This window comes from Monodelphis domestica, chromosome 1, assembly GCF_027887165.1.
Source record: "Monodelphis domestica isolate mMonDom1 chromosome 1, mMonDom1.pri, whole genome shotgun sequence".
Taxonomy (NCBI): domain Eukaryota; kingdom Metazoa; phylum Chordata; class Mammalia; order Didelphimorphia; family Didelphidae; genus Monodelphis; species Monodelphis domestica.
The window spans coordinates 630,695,166-630,708,077 of record NC_077227.1 but is presented as its reverse complement, the minus strand read 5'-3'; the positions used below and the strand labels follow the sequence as shown (position 1 = coordinate 630,708,077).

The following is a 12,912-nucleotide window of genomic DNA, read 5'->3' as shown; positions in this document are numbered from 1 at the left end:
CCATAAATACAAAGTACACAAAGATGGCCAACTTCAGTTACACATGCCTTAAAAAAATAAAGTCTTCTCAAATGAGGACATTATATTTAACTAATTTTTGAAAAAGAGAACATTCTTTTAAAAAATTTTTCCAAGTTACTAATTTTTCTTCACGCATTTTGGATGGAACCTTCCAAAATATGAAAGTTCAAGCATAATATAAGAGATCCAAAGCCACTTCTGGTCTGGTATTATTGGTATGCAATTAGTGATGACAATGAATACTTTATATTTTGAGCGTTATGGATACTATTTTATGTCACTAAAAATTGGTACCCTTAAGTTGTGAGCCACTTTCTAGCAAAATGTTGTTTTTTGAAGAACTATTTTTTTGTGAGTTGTGAGGTGAATAGGGAATTAGCCCTATAATATGTCGAGAGGAGTGATGAAGAAAAACTATATATTTTTCTGCATTGAGAGAGCTATGTGTTTGTTATTTAAAATCAGTTATTTCAAAACGACACGAGGATTTTTGAAGAGATTTAATTATGTCTAGACTAGCATATAGAGTAGATTTTATTAATTCAAATCACTGAATTCCTTTACATTCAGGTCTCATGGTCCCAGGAACCCACATGAATGGTTTGTAAATTTAAAATAAGTTACCACACAATAAATGATTTGTATAATAGTGTTCTGGGTAGTCTGTAAAGCAGTTTTACATAGGATCTCATTTAATTTTTGAGAGGTTTCACAGAAGTGTTATCTGGAGATGACTGAAGATTAAGACCATGAGCACATAGCTAGAAAGAAGGGCAAATTCAAGTCTACTTCCCTTCTTTGTTCTAAGTTCAACACTCTTTCCCTATAAACAAGGGGGGGGGGGGGGAAACCCTCTTTATATCTATCAATCAAATGTGCCAGGCACTGTTCTAAGAACTGAGGATACAAAAGAAGTAAAAGACAATTCTTGCCCTTAAGGAGCTTTCAATTTAGATACGTCACATATTTAAATACATTTGATTTTTAAACCAAAAAGGCATTTTCCACAAGCCTTTCCCTTTATGAAGTTAATTCAAAAGAACAAAAGCATTGGCTTCACTTGCATATGAATTTGTTAAGCATCTAGTATGAGCAAGACCTTAGGGATAGAGGATACAAAACCAGATAGTTCTGGTCCTCTGCTAGGAGATAAAGCATAAAGTCTGATAAATAAATACAAAACATAGACAAAGTAATACAAAGTATTATCAGGTCATTTCAAGGGAGGGCCCTAACCACTGGGTTGGGAGGAAAGAACAGGAAGAGAGGGTGGAGTTAAGAAAGACCTCTTGAAGGAGATCACCCCTGACCTATGCTTTGAAGGAAGCTAAGATTTTAGTGAAGAAAAAATTTTTTTTTCTGCTTTAAGACATGTAGTTCTGAGAAAACACCTCAAAGTATCCAGTCATAAAATGAAAAATCATAAGGAAAACTCTATTCTTTAGAACCACCACCTTAATCCTACCATGAAATCAAGACGATTTTTCAAAAAAAATTGAGCTGTAGTCATACTAGCTCACAAATGCAAATATGCACAAAGGAAATATAATGAAATTCATCTATTTAGAGCAGATTAAAAAAAATTATTTCCTAGAATCTAAGTAGCTTATGCAACTCTTTAGGTGAAGTATTATCACCTCAGAGAAAGCACTAATAGGTAAACTGTAGTTATATACATAAAATTAAAACTTAATACATTGAATGCTATGGATTGAACCACATTTTATTGGTAGAGGAAAATATCATGAAAAAGATGTTCCACTTCAGGCCCCATTTTGTCAGGGCTGATTAAATCTTTACATAGTGAAAGATGCCACCAATAATCCAAGAATTGAACTAATGTTTATACTGTCCTTTTTTGTCAGCATAAATGCTTCTCTAACTCAATCCTGGATGTTATTTCTCCAAATTGGGCATCTAAAGAAACACTCAGTCAAATTAAATTCAGAAAAGTGGTTTGGGGACCTTTTAATTTATCCCAAGGGAAACAAGACTTAACTTTCCCCTCTGACCTTCTTTACCCAGTCTAGGGGAGAAACCATGCTTGATTTATGCAGGGGATGATTATTTTATTGAAATAAAATTTCAATCTAAAATGAGAAAATCTGGTTTCTCTGCATTCCTCTCCTAGCCTTTCCTCTCATGCCTTCAATTTTTGAGTGAACTTTGAACACAATTTCTCCCGAGCAAGCTGTTTCTTGTTATGGCAAACAAATTTGAAATCACTGACCTGAGGACTGCTGGGACTGAAAATAAACAAAGTTAGGAGGTGGTGGCATGTGAGAAGAGTGCAGTATGTGGAATTAGAGGACCTGGGTTCAAATTTTGACTCTTCTTGCTACTTTTGTGACCATGAGAAAATCACTTGCCCTTCGTCTCCCTTTCCTTATCTATAAAAGAAAGGGGCTCGTTCAAATCACCTCTAGATATAGCTCTTCAAAGAGTCTATCACCTTCGTCCACCTGTGCTCAGTGGAAAAGTCAGAAAAAAAAAACGGACCTGCAAAACTCCCAGGTATTACTTTTTATTCTTCTCTTGGGGAGAAACCAGAAAGCACTGATGTTTTTGGAGGAAAGCTCGGTGGAATTTGCAAGCTGCATTCGCTGGGGCTTTCTTGGGAAGGGTAGAAAGGAAGAGGGCAAGGAGGGAGAAGATCTCAGCCTTTTATTCTCTTCAGACATGAGATGATAGTTAATTTACTTACGGGGCAAGGGAAGAAGAGAGCATACTCTGGCACCCAAACTAATAAAAGACAGGAAAAGTCAAGAAAGAGTCATAAAATCATGGCTAGAGCTGGATGAGACCACCAAGTCGACCAAACCGCCATTTAACAAATGAGAATACCGAGGCTTTTAAAAGGAGAAGAGACCGCCCAAGGTCACACAGGTAGTAAGGGGCACAGAGGTGGGGAGGATCCAGATTTCCTTCTGCTTGAGCACGCTTGCAGTCCCGGGAAAGAGGCATCCCTTCCCTTCACCCCAGCCCCGCTGAAGCCTCCTGACCTCAAAGGAGTCTCCTCTCCCCTTCAGCGCTCACCTCCTTTCCTGTGGGCTTGTTCTCTCTTGCCTCCCAGCCCTCAGCTGCAGCAACAGGAGAGCGGACAGGAAGATAGTTTCCCAAGTTTAGCTCAGTCCCCTGGGGGATCGGGAGGAGGCTGGGAGAGTGGGAACAAGCAGAGCTCGGCAGGGCCGAGCCCTAGCCCCGTGTCTCCGCCCCCGGGTCCTAGGGAGGCTGAGTCAGTGGTCCCGAGAGCGCGTCAGTCTCGAGTACCCCGACCCGGGCGTGAAGTAGAAGCTACAGAGCAGCTGCTCTCCAGGGGAGCTAAGCCCGCCCAGTCTGGTGGAACCCGGGAGGGTAGTCCCAAATCGTTTTTCTACAGGTAAAAACAGGTCAACTTGGAGAGCGCACTACCGCCCCTCGGGACCGCCCTCCACGTAAAGTCCCGCCCTAACGCAGCCTGGCGGCCGCCTTCTCCTCCAGCCAGTCGTTTCAACAAAAAGTTAGCCTGCAGGGTTTGGGGAGCCTTGGGGTGGGTCCAGAGAGAACCCGCCCGGCCCAACCCTGTCCGGGACGTGCCAAGTCTCATTCTTCTGAAGGAGGAGATGCCACCCCCGACTCTTCTCTGGGCAAAGAGTGGGCAAACAAGAACCCGATTTCCAACTAGTTCCAGGTCCCACCTACCTTGTAACAGCCCTCTCCGCTTGGCTTCTCCAGTATTTCCCTCAGACCTTACGGAGGAGGGGTTGGGCTTCTGAAATCCTGCCAAGATGCGCCCAGGTGATTCAAGCAACTCTGCTCACCCTCCAGGCACAGGTTCTAGAGGGCTCAAAATTTTTCTGCTTTTTTTTTTTTTGGACGGTCGGCTTCACTCTCGTTCAGACAACAGTTTTCTTTCCCAAGTCCAAAACGGGTTGAAAGGGCAAATGACCAAATGATCTAGGAGGCTGGTCAGGGGAGTTAAAAAAAAAAAAGTCAAGATGCATCTGATTAACAAAATGACGTAAATCACCCTTCTCCCTCCCCAAACCCCAAAGGTGGAGTACGTAGTCCTTTTCAGACAGGAGGGGAACAACAAAGGAGGGAAATATGCCGCTACTCTGTCAACCCATCCTCTTATCTTTCTGCTCCCTTAAAAATCCAAAGAAGTAATGACTCCGGATTTCCTGTGATGATGGCTCATCCAAGGGAATTTGTAAAGTCTGGATATCCTTGTTCTCTCTTTGTCATTAACCACACCTATCTACCCTTCTTCAGGGTTACTTGGTCATGGCTTTCTGATTTAGTTTAGTTTAGTTTTTTAAAATACTACCTTATGTCTTATTAGCATCAATGCCTCGCATTAAGGGACAGGCAGTGGGGGGGAAAGGGGGTTGTGTGACTTGCCTGGAGTTACACAGCTAGGAAGTATGTGAGGCCAGATTTGAATTTAGGATTTCCCATCTTTAGGCCTGGCTCTCAATCCACTTTGCTGTCCCCCAATCTAGTTTTAAGTAGAGTTTACTCTCAGTTTGGGGTGTGAGTTAGGGCTAGTAAGTGAATCCAATTTGCTAGATCATTTTTCATGCTGGGTCCTCTGTTCCACCAGTATTATAAAGTGTTTTCACTCACCCATGAGGTCGTCCTAGAGGAAGATCCAAGAGCAGTATGAGGTCCCAAGCCTGAGCTCATTCAAAGCCAAGTTCCAATGCCAAAGACTTCTCACAGGAAGTTTTTCCCACTTTTAAAGACCATTCCTTTGGTCACTTCCTGTGCCTTCCTTCCATTTTGCAGCTTTAGCTTTGCTTAGGACTGCCCAGGGGCAGTCAGTTGTTTTTGATTTGTCACCCACCATAGCACACATGGGTCACAGACCTCCCCATACTTAAGGATAAGTGGGGTGTATAAGCTTCTAGTGATTAAATCTAAAAGGGGTTGAGGGGAGAGTTAATCACATTTTCACACTACTTAATCTTCACTGTGCACTTGTCTATTACTAGCTCTTAATAAAATAAGTTGCTGTGTGCCATATTACCAAACTTATTTTCTTTTTGAGCTTTAGCAAAATAAAAGAAGACTACTTCAGATGGAAATATGGTCAGAGTAAGGAAGAGTCATATTATTACATCAGAGTAAGAATAAATGTGGGTGTAGTAACTTTAAAATGGGACAAACTATCTGAATGGTTGAATCTACAGAACCAAATATAAAGCATGTAGGCGAAATAAAAGAAAAGAAAAGGCTAAATCACTTCAGCTTGTGGTTTGCAAATAGCTACAAGAAATACCAGTGTTATAGCAATAGTCAATAGTCAATGAAAATAAACAGGTACTAAATGCCTACTATGTGCTAAGTTTTTTGAATAAAAAGACAATTTTGGAGAGCAATCTGAAACTTGGCAAATAAAATGACTATGACTAAAATTTCTAGTTCCTTTGAACCAGAGAATCTATTATTGGGCTTATATTCCAAAGAAGCTATCTAAAGGAAGTTAAGTCTCCATAAACACTAAAATATTTAGAGCAGCACTTTTTTTTTTGGTGATAACAAAGAATGAGAAACTGAATAGATACTCATTAAATGGGTTAAACAAGTTGTGATAGAATATTATTGGGCTGTAAGAAATTATGAATATAATGATTATAGAGAAGCATGAAAAGATCTATATGAACTGATACAGAATGGAGTGAAGAGTCAACCAAAGAAAATACACAACCATAAAAATGTAAATGGAAAGAACAATTCTTCACTAAAAGATCAAAAGAAAATGTAACAAAATTATAAAGATCAACCATTATTCAAAGAGATATAAGAAGGCATTCTCTATCTACCCTTTCTTGGTGGTTGAGGCCAACTTCACTTGTTTTCAGACTTGTTCAATGTATTAAAAAATATTGAACTGAATATTTTTTTCTCTTTGAAAAATACTACTTGTTAAATGGGATGGCTTTTATGCTAATAGAAGAATTAGAAGAAATGGGTAAAAAATTATTTTTAAAAAAGGAAAGGTAGAAGACAATCCTTACTCTCAATGAGCTCACAATCTAATGTGGGGAGACAACATTCAAACAACTATGGACAAACAAGCTATATGGGAAATAATCAACAGAGGGAAGGCATTAGAATTGAGAAAGATCTGGGAAGTATTCTTGTAGAAGTTGGAATTTTTGGTGGAGACTTGAAGAAAGCCAGGAGACAGAGACAAAGAAGAAAAGTATTCCTTGCATGAGGGACAAACAGTAAAAATTCTTTGAGTAAGGAGATGGAATGTTTTATTGGAAGAACACTGAAGAGACCAGTGTTATTAGATTAAAGAGTATTTGGGTAAATGGAGTGTAAAGTGTAAAAAGATTGAAAAGGTGGGAGGGGGAAGGACTTTGAATGCCAGAGAATTATATTTGAAGGGGATAAGAATCTACTAGAATTGATTGAAGAGAGTGTTGAATGGTGACCTGGTCAGACCTATGCTTTAAGAATATTATTTTGGCAGTTAAAAACTAGCGTGGGAATAGTTTTATGGCAGACAGACCAATCAGCAGGCTATTTCAATAGTTCAGGCATGATTTGATAAGAATCTGGACCAAGGTGATGTCAGGTATATGCCAGTGATATCAAGAAGGTAATATCTAGAGGCCTTGGCAATGGATTGGATATGGGAGGTTAGAGATAGTAAGGAAGCAGTGAGCCTGGTGAACTGAGAAGATGTCAGTGCCCTTGGGCAAGCCACTTAAGCTCTGTTTTAATTCACCAGAGAAGGAAATAGCAAATCACTACAGTATCTTTGGCAAGAAAACTCCATAGATGATAGGTTCCAAGGGGTCACAAAGAGTTGAACATGACCGAACAACAATAAATCCTTGTTATTGATTTTATTTAACAGAACATTTTTTCTTCCCATGCTTTTAAATTAGTCTGCTCACGGCGGAGTGAGGCGGCGGCGACGGGCCCCGGCGAGGCAGCTCCTGCCCCTCCTCCTCCCCTCACGCAGCTTAACAGTTTATAGATTATGGATCCAAGCTTATTAAAAGAGCGGGAGCTGTTCAAGAAACGAGCCCTCTCCAATCCGTCTGTAGAAAAACGTCCAACACTTTCTGAGTCAACATCATCATCAAAGAAGAAGAAAGCTAAGCTTGAGCAGGGAGGGTCATCAGGCTCAAAACAAAATTCAGATTGCAGGCTTTTATGCTTTCAAAAAACAAAGAAGTACCAGAGCTCAATGATGCAGAATGGAAATGGCACCTCGCCTTTCTGACAGATGTAACAGCTACTCAACAGTTTCAATGTGCAACTTCAAGGAAAAGGGAAGCTCATCTGTGATATGCAATCACATGTGAAAGCATTTGAAGTAAAATTAGGCCTCCTTATCAAACAAACAAAAAAGAGGACAATTTTTACCATCTCCCCTTAACTCAAAATCTGTTAAGAGAAAAACCCTTGATTGCATTCCCAAAAGAAACATGTGTGGATTCACTGGAAGAGTTGCAAAAGGAGTTCCAATTCAGATTTAAAGAGCTTCATCTCCATGAACAGGACATACAGCTTTCCTGTAACCCATTTTCTATTGACATTGAAAATGTGGATACAATTTAACAAATGGAACTGGCTGAACTACAGAATTGTGACTGTCTGAAGGATGCATTCAAGTCAAGCAGCTTGCCTAATTTCTATGCATCTCTCCCCACGGAGACATATCCTAATCTCAGGAAACTTGCACTCAAAATGGCAACCATCTTTGGCAACACTTATGTCTGTGAACAGACTTTTTCCAGAATGAAACATCTGAAATCTCCAACCAGATCTAGATAACTGATGCACACTTGCATCACTTGTTACAGCTAGCCAGTGACAAATTTGGAACCCCGGACATTGACCATCTCATTAGTCTAAAGCAGGCCCTTGGTTCTCATTGAAATACTGGTCAGTCTGTTGATTTAAATTTCCTTGTTCTTTATTTTAAATATTGTATTGTTCTTTATTTTAAATATTGTATTTGTTCACATTTTTATTTTTTTACTTTAAAATAAGATACCTCACTAATATAAATAAGATTTCTCACTAATTCTTAACTTTTCATTATCCACTCATTCTTGGCTTTAGCTTGGAATCAAAAACTCTCAGCAGTTTTTCCTTAGATGTCTTCCCAATGAGAGAAAAACACTTAGAAACAAAAACAGAATTGGAAGGGATCTTAAAGAATATTTCTTCCTTTTTCTCCTGGTTCCTATGTGATTTGGGGCAACTCTTTTCTCTCTTGGTTTTAGTTTCTTCATGTAAAAATGAAGAAATTGGACTAAATAATCTAGACTTTTTCCACTGTCCTAAATTGTCTCCCTATTTCACAGCCACCTTTTATTTGGCATAGGGTTGGAGAGGGAGATTTATTTATCCTGTATAGGTTATTGGTTTGTCTTTTCAGAATCCAATATTTTTGCTTCCTTTTCACATGAATTATTTTAAAAGAAAAAAGAAAGCAGTTTGTTAATAGTGGCACAATGCTATTAGAAGTTTAATATCCTCAATACAAGTTTCTCCCTGGTGAGTAGATTATTGTTTGGCAGTTTACATGTCTTTTCCCCTACTATTCTGATATCTTCAAGAAATAGCAAGGATCACAGAGTACAATGTTGGGGAGAACAAGGTGTCAAAAGATTTGATAGGAGGAGGTCAGGTTATAAAGGGCTTTAAATGTTAAACAGATGATTCTTCATTTGATCCTGGAGGTGGATAGGGAGCCACTGGAGTTTATTAAACAATAGAGTGTGATGTGGCCAGGAAATTCACTTTGACAGTTTGAACTAGAGGATGGGCTTGAGTGAGGAGAAACTTGAGGCAGGAGGATGAATTAGAAGTCTATTGTAATGGTTTAGATGTGAAATAGAGCCCCTGCACCAAGATGGTGTTAGTATCAAAGAAGAAAATGGCACATGTGAAAAATGTCATGAAATTAGAATCGATGGGACTGGCCATTTTACAGAAGTAATTCCCATAAAAATTTGTTTTCTTTTTCTTTATCTCTGTTGGATATTTTCAGTATAGAACTCAATTCAACAAGCATTTCACTGTTTGTCTTTTGTGTGCAACACAATTAAGCACTGAAGAATGTACAAATATAGGAACATCAGCTTAAAGACTTAAGAGCTGGAAGAGACAACATCCTCATTTTATAGATGAGGAAAATGAGATTAAGTGATGTGTCCTCAAATGCATTGGGGAGAAGCCCTATTCACTTAATGATAATTCTTTGTTCTTGAAGTAGGAACTTCTAAGCAATAAGTATCAGGGGAAGGATTTGAATTCATGCTCTTTGATTTCAAAGTATCAGTGCTCTTTCTATTCTACCTTCCCAACAGCAAGACATTTATAATATATATATATATATTATTATATATTACTATTATACTATTACATGTTATATGTAATAGATGCTATTATGTAGAATTATATATTACTACTTATATTATTTACATATTACCATAAATATACTGTATATATACATATATGGACATTTGATTTATATGGACATTATATGTGTACAGTACTAGAAATATACTATATATATACCCAGATATTTAATATGATTATAGTTTAGTAAAGATATAGAAAATGTGTTATGAGAGTTCAGAGGAGAGTAAAATCATCTCTAACAAGAATCAAAGAAAATTTCATGGATTTAGATCCAATGTCAGGTATTCAAGATTGGGAATAGATAGGGAAAGAGTACATTTTCTCATGTATGAGAAAAAATTTGGAAAAGAAGATTGGTACCAACTTGTAGGGAGTGAAGCCTTAAATGAAAATTTTTTACTTGAGGAAAAAACAGTTGAAGGTGTGGTATGCAAAGGAATTTGACTAGAAGTAGGTGTTTGGAACCCAGACAGATTGAAACAAAGTAAAGGTACCTTGGGGATAATAGGGAAATGGGATAGAGAACCATGAAATAATGCTTCCTCACATGCACATGGGCCACTTATTGCTAGTTTTTTGTCTGTACTTGAAGTAAGATTTTGAAGGTTTTCAAATAGAATAGTAGCATGATAGGAGGTGTACCATAGGATGATTAGTCTGTTAAAGTTGTGTAGGGTAGACAGGAGTTAAGGTAAGTCTGGTCTCAAGGTTATTATGATAGTTTAGATAAAACAAATCTAGTACCAGTACTACAGTAGGGTCAGTAAAAATGGAAGATCTCGGTGTCTTTATCTCATTTTGTCAGTAGGTACTACTATCCAAAATATAAGGTAATCAATTCTGAAAGTCATTTATATTTGAACTTTCAGGTTATATGACAATTTTCTATGTCAGAAATATTTAATTTGTTACCCGTTGCATATTGAGTTTATAAAATATAAATTCCAGCAGATGTAATCTCCTGGAAGAAAAGAATTCTTTTTTTTCTTTCTTGTATTTTCAGTGACTAGCACAGTGCCTTGCCCCTATGGAAGGCAGTTAATAAATGTTTGTTAAATTGAACTATTTGAGTAAAAAGTCCTTGTCAAGGTGATGCCTTAATAAAGGTATTGAAAATATCTGAAAATCAAATATAAAAGAAATGTGTTTATTAGAAGTAAATGTAGGATTTAATTTTAACCAAGAGCTTTGAAATAGTATTTCTTAAGTGGATAGAGTTTGATAATTTCAGGGTAGTGGCAGAGAAGAATAAGAACACTTGCAAATCTCACCCAACCTTTTTAACATACCTAACACCACCCTAATAAACTATCCTGCAAAAAGAGAAAGCCTGTGAGCAAGTTTTTTGCAATTTGGATTCATGGTTTGTTAAGAACAGACTGAATTCCAGATGTTGTTTGTAGTTAGAGAAATGTCAATATCTCTGTTCCTCAAAGTCTATACTTTCACATTTTGGTTGAGAAGACACATATTAAGCTACAGATTTAATTTATTTTATATTTTGATTCTCAGAATTGTTGTTTTAATCATTTTTCATTCTTTCCAACTCTTCAAGACCTGTTTTGGGGTTTTCTTGACAAAGACACTGGAATGTTTGCCATTTCCTTTTCTAGCTAATTTTATAGGTGAGGAAACTGAGTATAAGACTGAATTTAAACTCGGTTCCTCCTGATTCCAGGCCTATTCTATTTACTTTACCACCTAGCTACCCTTTGTCTCAGGATAATTTTTGGCTTTATTATCAATTAATCATTTCTCATCACCCTCATTTCATCAGCTTTCATAGGATAATAGGACTCAGTGTAGTAAAGAACTTTAGAGAAAATTTAATCCCTTTTCCTCATTTTATAGAAGATTAAAATGGGGTGCAGAAGGGTTAAGTAAACAAGTATTTAAAATAAATAATAGGCTGAACAAAACACAGACTTTTAAATTACTATAATTCATATGTAGCTATACATCAGGTAGATGAGTTTAGTTCACTGGCAAATTTTGGAGTCAGAAGATTTCAATTTGAATCCCAGATTTGCTACTTAGTATGTGGGTCACTTTGGGCAAATCACTTAACTTCTCAATGTTCCAGATGTTTTTCTCTGACTATAAGTTTCAGAGAAGGTGCTGACAGTTTCCTTAGCTAAGAATTCTCTAAAGTAATACCAAGAAAATCGCAGGCTAAGATCATGTCAAATGATCCTAAATGCACTGAGTATGGCAGACCCTCAATATCAAAGAATGAAGTTGTCCCCTAATCTCAAGGAACCCCTAAATAAAAATGTAAAAATGAATATAATTGGTTATATATAACTTTACAAACTGACCTATGAATGAGTACTTGTGATATGGGCTAAAATGACCTACAAATCCTGCAAAGTAACTGTAAATACTCAAAAGGACATGGAAACAACTATTTATTCATATGGGACCACCCAGACATATGGATTACTTTGTACAGTTAGAAATTCTTGAACCCCCAAAATACAAAAAGACTACATTTCCCAAAATTCCCTATAATTTCTCCTGTATATCCACATTTGCATGATTAGATGATTGTATTTAACTTTGCTGTGACTCCTCCCATGACCTCTTTGACCTGCGACACTACACTGAGTTCAGGCAGTTCTTTTGCTTTCATTATTATTAATAAAACATTTAAAATATAATAGTTATTGATTTTTTAATTTTAATCTTTACAGCTTAGATATACAATGAGAAAACTCCTTCTGCCAATATTTAGACATAGCCTAGTTCCTTGGTTGGTTTCTGAGCAGGAAGTATAGGTGGTTCAAGTGGTTCAAATTCCCAGTTACCCAGGAACAAGTTCAAGCAATGATCAGTTTCTATAATCACTACCTTCCTTAGAGTCTGAGTAGTGTAAAGGATCATTTTAGTGTTGTGACCTAAAGGATAGAGGCTCTAGGAAGATAAGGTTTTGGAGAATAAGGAAGGAAGGAATCAGCCTGAACTCCAAGAAGACTCAGCCAAGATGCATGAACCTGAATTAGCTCAAGGGAAAATTCACCGCCCAAACCCAGACAAATAGCTGCTACCATGCCAAGATGTCGGAACACTTAGCACACTGCCAGCCAGAGCCTCCTCTCCAGGGAAAGAGATAGATGAAAGGAAGCCCTGCGGAAAAAAAAAATAGATGATTCTACCTCCCTTTCCTGTGTCTCCTCTGCACCAATCATAGCCTAAACTTGACTTAGGACAGCTCAGGGGTCTGTCAGCTATTTCTGATTTGTCAATTTCTCTATCAAAGGCCATCCTCCTAAATACTCAATCTTCAAGCATGGTTACAGACATTCCTGATTTTGTTAGGCTAAGCATCTTCATTGTTACAAATCAGGAGATAGCTAAATCCAATCTTCACACTCCCCCCTGATGATCATAAGGAGACTAGTTTCCCCATTGATCATTTAACATAATCATCTTGTAGTCCTAAAGCACTTCTAAGTACAGATGTATACAATATTCAATTTCTAAGGGAAAATTATAAGTTACAATAATTAT

General features: G+C 37.6%; 1 protein-coding gene across 3 annotated transcripts in view; it reads right to left on the bottom strand.

Annotated features, from left to right (window-relative positions):
- Positions 1-3,903, bottom strand: part of FERMT1 (FERM domain containing kindlin 1) — a 64,627-nt gene extending 60,724 nt beyond the window's left edge. The window contains exon 1 of one of the 3 annotated variants that reach the window (XM_007476710.3): positions 3,703-3,903. The gene's annotated coding sequence lies outside the window, so the exon portion shown is untranslated. Of the gene's footprint in view, positions 1-3,023; positions 3,461-3,702 lie in introns of those variants that run through there. The other 2 variants (XM_001382094.5, XM_007476711.3) reach the window with 2 other exon arrangements.
- Between the last annotated feature and the right edge of the window lie 9,009 nt (positions 3,904-12,912).